Source organism: Chinchilla lanigera, unplaced genomic scaffold, assembly GCF_000276665.1.
Source record: "Chinchilla lanigera isolate Chin_1 unplaced genomic scaffold, ChiLan1.0 scaffold00029, whole genome shotgun sequence".
Classification (NCBI taxonomy): domain Eukaryota; kingdom Metazoa; phylum Chordata; class Mammalia; order Rodentia; family Chinchillidae; genus Chinchilla; species Chinchilla lanigera.
Window position 1 is genome coordinate 16,430,993 of NW_004955430.1, and position 7,858 is coordinate 16,438,850.

Below are 7,858 nucleotides of genomic sequence, written 5' to 3' on the forward strand. Positions count from 1 at the left end.
AAACTTGTGATTTTTTTGCTGAAGACTCCTGAGTAGCTGGGTTTACAAATATGCAGCACCAAGTCTGGCTTCTAAGAAATCTTGAAGAGCAGGCTCTTTTCACATATTTCCCTAGATTTACACAGCAAAACAGGTAAATAATACATGTAGAGTCACTGGATTCACTGGATGATTCATATCTCTTGTGCTAATGAGCACTAAAGCTGTCCTGCAGAGTATCTGAAAATAAACAGCTGTCAAAATGTGCTGTACAAAACAATACACCAGCCAGCCATACTATCCTGCCAATAATTAGCAGTGAGTTTTTAATACCCAAAAAAAAGATTTTTGTGTATTGATCTTCTAGCCTAGTACCTGCTCCCCCATTAACTTGTTGATTGTAGATAGTAGTTTGCAGTTATTTTAGCATTTTCTCCATAATCAGTTGAAATTCCTAACATACCATGTGTTAGCCTGAGGAACCTCCACATCCCTTCACCTCAAAAAAATCCACTTGGAGTAGTGAGGAACTTCAAGTTTAGCAATAGCTAGTCCTACCCCAAATCAGTTTTTTAAATTTTATTTTAAAGAAAAAAAAATAAAACAAATGTCCAAAACAAGATAATAGGAGAGTGATGATGATTAATACACTGTGTATCATCATTTTTAAATTAGTTACTCAGAGTACAAGATATAGGCATTTAATTCTCCAAAACAACATGAGCACAAACCTCTCTTTTCAATGAATTAAGAGAAATTAGTAGTATAACTATCTTAACTATCATAAATATATATTTTTTCTTTTCCCTTACTTCTTTTCTCCTTTCCCCCATCCCAGTTTCCCTTTCCTTTTGAAGTTTCTTACCATTTCACAATTATCTACTGTACATTTTGTAGCTTATTTACTCTTTCAGCTTCTCATACTAAGGAGACAATAGGTTGTATCCACATATGAGTCTGCTTTATTTCACTTATGAGCATGGTCTCAAATTATATCCGTTTACCTATAAAAGTCTCCAGTTTATGTTTTTTATGGCTGAATAGTACTCCATTGTATAAAAAGACCACATCTTTTTTATCCATTGCTTGGTTGATGGGCATTTGGATTATTTCCAAAATTTTGCTATTTACAAATTGTGCTGCTGTAAACATAGGTGCACATATTTTTCTGTGATATGATGTTTTTAATTCTTCTGGGAAGATACTCAGTAGGGGAAAACCTGCATCCAATAGAATTTTTTGCTTTTGGTCTTTTTTGAGATAGGGTCTCCCTAAGCAGTTCAGGCTGGGTTTGAGCTCACTTCGTAGCCCAGGCTGGTCTCGAACTCACAATGATCCTCCCGCCTCAACATCCTGAGTGCTGGGATTACAGGTGTGCACCACCATGCTCAGCTCAAATAAGATTTTTAATCCTATTTTTTGAGGAATCTCCACATTGATTTCCACAGTGGCTGCACCAGTCTACACTCCCACAACAGTGGAGAATCATTCCTTTCTCCCCACAGCCCCACCAGCATTTGTTATTGGTTGGTTAATTGATGACAGCCATTCTTTTTGGCGTGAGATGGAATCTCAGTGTTTTATAATTTGCATCTCTCAAATGACCAGTGATGTTGAACATTTTTTCATATATTTATTTGCCATTTGTATTTCTTCATCTGAGAAGTGTGTGTTTATCTCAGATGCCCATTTTGGACTGGTCTACCTTGAATCATAATGAAGATGATACCAATGAACATTTACTGAGGGTATGGACCAAACTGGGATTTCCAGGCATTATTTGAGGAGGCCTTGAGAAGATTGAATAATATCTCCAGCACAGGCAGAGAATTACAGATTTAATTGTTATTTATTTTACTCCAAAATGGAAATGTCACAGAATTTAGGAATCCTGAGTAATGAAACTAGATTAAAGTTCCAGAAAATATGTGGGGAATGGTCATTCACACCAGTCACAGAACTACTCTGCTGGTCTGTTCTGTCGTTTTCTGCACAGATGTTGGATGTCCAGGGTTCTGTGGCAATTTGAATTTATGCCAAACACTGAGGCAATGAGAGAGAGTCCCTTCCAAGCTAATCTTGTTAAATCAGGACACATCTTAGAACTAGATAATCACCACATTAAACTAATTTTAATTGGCTCTCTCTTCCCCATTCTACCCTTCTTTACCAACTGATGTGCTGTTTGCTTTTTAACTTTGGACAGTAATTTCACTAGTTAGACAGCTTATTTAATTTAATACCTCCAAAGGCATTATTTCTATTTTCAACTAGAATGCCTGTACATGCTATTAATGTACATTTTGCACACTCTTCTAACTATGGTTATTATTTCATTTGATAGTCACAGTAAACTCATGAGGTAGATGCTTTTGTTATTCCTGTTTTGCAGATAAGAAAACAGAATCTCAAATAATTAAATAAGTAGTCCAAGGTCACAAAAACAGTAAAATGTGGGTGATCTGTATGTAACATAAAGTTTTGCTTAACTTTTGATTCTGAAACTTAAACTCTATGTGATTCATATCCTTAAAAACTATGCTTGTGTGTAGTTCCGGAGCCTCTGGTTGCTCTTGTTCACAGCATCTTGTTCTTCTTTTCATGGTCTCGATATTTTCTCTCATGTCTCTAATGATATCTTTAGAATTGTTATGTCCTTACATAGTGTATTTCTCCTAGGTTGTTTGTTTCTGGCTGTGTGAGTTTTTTTTTGTTTGTTTGTTTGTTTTTTCTCTAACATTCGTGCTACAGCAGAGGTTCCTAGCTCTGGGTATGAGCAGAAACACTTAGGGAACTCTCAAAGAAAATGATGATTCTTCAGTCAGATAATCAAATCCAAATGTCAGCTATGGGAGCATATCTTTTTCAAAAGCTTACAGTCAATTTTAATGTTCATATTGGGGCAATCTTTGGATATTTGCATGTCCATATTTAACAGTGGGAGACTAAAGAACTGATTGTAAAACTCAGGCCTACATGGATTAATTGATACATTCTTTTCAACATTTAAAGAATAATTAATACCAATGTACACAAAATCTTTCAGAAATAAAGGATAGCCCCATTCAACTCATTCAGTATCACCCTGATACAAAAATGATAAAAAAGATTAAAAATACCTACTTACAAGAAGACAAAATATATACCATGTATATATATGTGTAAATATATTTATAACCCCTCTGAGCACAGACCAAAAGATTCTTAATTAAATATTAACAAATAAATCCTAGGAATGCAAAATTGACTCAACAATAGAAAGTCAATCAATGTAATTCATTACAATAGCAAAAATAAATTAGAAATAATATTTCAATAGATGTAAAATTTTTTTGAAAAAATTCAATATCCATTTATGGTAATGTTCATCAAATTAGGAATTTCTTCAAGCTGGTAAAGGCCATATATAAGAAATCCATAGCTAGCATCATATTTGATATTGAAAGCTTATTCCCTAGGTTTGGAAACAAAGCAGAGATGTAGACGGCATGTATAGTCAGCACTGTACTGCAAGTTTCATATTTACAGTAAGATAATAAAGGAAATAAGAAACATAAGGACTGTAAAGGAAGTAAAGTTATCTCTATTCACCTATGCCATAAATGATTATGTAGGAGATGTTAGGAATCCTCAAACAGTTACTACCTACAATTGTAAAATTAATTTGGGGGAGGTCACAGGTTATAAGATCAATATACAAAAATCAGATTTTTTATATATTAAAAACTCACTGCAAGTTTTTAGCAGGAGAGCAGGACGGTGCAGTGTTTAGTTTCAGTGTGGCATAGTTTGTTAAGTTGCTTCTCAGAACAATCCAGCATCAGAATTTTATATCTGTATTCTTAGATTCTTCTAGAAGATTTTGCCAATCTTCAGCCTAGAGACAAAAATATTTGGCTTCCAGTGTGCTGAAGGCCAGGCATCTTAACATTCAGTAAGCACATGTTCACTTAATCCCCATTCTTGGCTCAAAGATGACACTCGCAGCTATGCTTGGTGTTCCCAGTACAAAGACTCTCCATTTACTCTCTCCAGAGAGTATATAGGCTTCTGCTAGAGCAAAGGAAGAGCTTTCTCTCAGTGGCAAGGAATGAGATTGATTTATTCTTGAGGCAGGAGAACAGGGTATGGTAAATTTCCTGGGGAAGAAGGCATGATGGATTAATGGCAAAAATCCCAGGACATATGCACAGAACTGTTCCCAAAGCCTTGAGACCTGACACCCTCCTGAGCAGTAGAATATACAAAAAGGACCAGAACAGAAAGGACAGTTCTTACTTTGTTCTTTCACTATAGTCTGCTCGCATCCTGTAGGGTGTACTTATTTTCCCACTTTTGCTTACTCCAAACTCAATCTGCAGAGTGTGTTTCTTTTCCTACCTTTAATAAATGTAAAACTTTGCTACCATTTGTGCATATCCTGACCAATTCTTTGCGCAGGACAGAAAGAATCTAGAAACCACCTGTAGAAGGAGACCCTAGCACCCCCAAACCAAGTACCATTCTTAGAAGTCTTCACCCAATCCTGCTGCCAGTCTCTAAGTCATGTCTGCATCATCTGAGGATTTTATGGTAGATTAGCGTGGGTTTAAGTATTTTCTGATTCTAGCTCAGGATTCAGGTATGCTATACTGATTATTACTCACTTATTTTCTTTGTAACTCACAATATTTTTATTGCTGTCCTCTTATTTTTGTTTTCCTACCTTTGTATTTCTTTTTGAAATGCCCCTTTCTCCACTGGGTCTTTTATTTTAGGAGGGGGTGTCTGATATTTTTCAGTTCCTTGTATATTCTAGATATTAATATTCTGTCCAAGATGTAGCTCATAAATATTTTATCCCATCTGTAGGTTGTCTCTTCACTCTTGATTGTTTCCTTTGCTGTGCAGAAGCATTTTTATTTTAAAGAGAATAAAAAATTAAAACTAAAGAAAAACAATAAAAATGATACGAAAAACCAAAAAAGAATTTCAAAACAACATGTTAGGAAATCAACAATGGCTGTTCTATTACACATTGTTATCTTCAAAGTAATTGCTCAGATTACCAGATATAGGCCTGCAAAATTGATCAAACAATCAAGCGTTAACTGTTCCTTTCAATAAACCAATAGAAACCAGTAGTACAATTATCTTAGCTATCTTGTAAGTATGCATGTTTTTCCCCTTCTTTCTTTGCTTCTTTTCTCCTTTCCCCCATCCCAGTTCTTTCCTTTTGAGCAGTTTCTTTCCCATTCACAGGATCTATTGTACCTTTTGGATTTTATTTATTCTTTCAGTTTCTTACCTAGGAAGACATAATCCCATTTGTTTCTTGCCGTTGTCTGCAATTATGCAATTGGATTCTGTTCAGGAAGTCTCTGTCTAGGCCTATGACTTCAAGAGAGTTTCATCTAGCTTATCTTCCAGGAGGTTGCGTATTTGTTTTGATATTTAGATCTTTGAGCCATTTTAGTTTTATTTTAGAGAGATATAGGTCATTTCCAATCTTCTGCATATGTATAGCCAGTTTTCCCAGCACAATTTGTTAAAGAGGCTACCTTTCCTCCAGTGTATGTTTTTGGCCCTTTTGTTAAAGATCAGGTGACTGTGGTTGTTTCTGTGTAATCTGTTTTATTCTATTGGTCTTGTCTATTTTTGTGCCAGTACCATGCTATTTTATCACTATAGTTTTGTAATATAACTTGAAACTCAGTAATGTGATGCCTACTGTTCCATATGAATTTTAGAATTCTTTTCTCCAGTTCTTTGAGGAATGGTGTTGGTATTTTCATTGGGACCCCCCCCAAAAAAGCCCCTGCTGAAATAAATAGACCCTTCTAAGAAAAGGTACAGATGACCAATAAATATATGGAAAAAATGTTTAGCATTGCTAGTCATTAGAGACATGCAAATTAAAACAAAAGATTTCATCTTGTTCCAGAAAGAATGGCAATCATCATGAAACCAAGCAACAGCAAATGCTGGTGAGGCGGGGGGGAAAGGGAATGCTTTTACACTGTTGGTGGCAATGTAAACCACTACAGCTACTATGGAAATGAGTATGGAGATTCTTTTAAAAGCTTAAAATAGAAAATAAATTTACCCAGCTATTCTTCTTGTATGCATCTTCCTTTAGTAGTTAAAGACCTCATATTACAGCGATGTATGTATACCCACATTTATAGTAGCATGATTCATAATAGCTAAATCATGAAAGCAGCCCATATATCCATCACCAGATGAATGTCTTAAAAAATGTGGAATTATAAACAATGGAGTACTGCTCTGCCATTTGTAGGAAAATGGATGGACCTTGAATCCATAATTTTAAGTTATACACACAAGCATAAAAATTGTATTGTCTCTCTTATATGAGAAACCAAAGTCTAAGTAAATCAAAGAATGAAATAAAAGATAGACAACAGGAAATAGGGAGATAGATCTTCAGCAAGTGGGAATGGACTAAGTTATGGAGGAGGGAAAGGGGACATGAAAAGAAATAAGATGTGTCATGTGCATGAGCTAAATATCCACAATGAGTATATCCATGATGTACCACAAACACAAACATGCACTGAGAAAACTAAAAGTAAAGAAAAAATCAAGCCACATTACCATATTTTCCATAAAATACTAAGTAGATAATTCATGTGAAAGTATACTGGATTCTGAGCTAATTAGGCTGTTTTGTTAATGCTGTTGTTTTTCATGGTAACATTTCTTGCTAAAGATGATTTTAGATACATTCCTGCGTTCCATACTCAGTGATAAAGTAAGTCAAAGTGAGTGAGGACTGACGCAGAGGAAGACTATGAAGAAGAAAATAGAATGAAGCTAAAAGAGACCACAATATATGAAACACATGTAGTAAAGTCCTATTATGTGTAAGCATGGGTTAAGCATACATTTTTCCATGTTTTGTGCAAGCATCTTAAAGATAAAAATATCTATTTTCATAAATCAAAAGTAGTCAGAGATTTAGAGCATATAACATTATAAAAAATCCTCCCCATGAATCTATTTGAGAAGCTCTTTGCTGAGAAATACAGCAGAAATCACCCTTTTAAAAAAATGGCACCAGGAATTGAAAGATTGGACAATTTCTTTTACATGTTTCCTGTGGCCCAACTATGTTGCCTAATTTATTAAGTTACTATGCAGAAGTATAAATTTAGCAAATCCCTGTATGTTTATTTGAAAGTAGATTTTTCATTTTCTGTGAGGCTGTAATAAAGCCACTAACATTTGCAGCTTACAAAATGCTTTCATATGCATTGTCTTTCAAGACAATTTCCAGGAAGATATTGGGACCATCTGCATTTTAACCCAGAGAGAATCGTATATGCTAATTAACTTACCCTAGACCTTCTAGCCAGGAAATGGGAAAATCAATTAACAATAAAGATTTTTTGGCCAGGTGTGATGGTACACTCCTGTAATCCCAGCACTCGGGAGGCTGAGGCAGGATGATTATCATGAGTTTGAGGCCAGCCTGGCCTACATAAATGAGTTCAAGTTCAGTCTGAACTACAGAGTGAGATCCTGTCTCAAATAATAATTATAATAAAGATTTTTCATCTCTAACAATAAAAATAAAATTTGAAAAAAATTTTTCAACACTAAATCTTGTCTTCTTTTTTATTTTAAAGCAAACAAAAATTAAAAAAACCATTAAAAATGATACAGAATTTCAAAATAAGGTCAAAGGAAATCAGTGGTTGTTGTATTGCATATTGTTATCTTCAAAGTAGTTGTTCAGATTACCAGACACAGGCATGCAATATTGATCAACAGAAAAATTAAGCATTAACTGTTCTTTTCAATAAGCCAATAGAAATTAGTAGTACAATTATCCTAGCTATCTTTTGTGTGTGTTTATATATATATATTTTCTCTT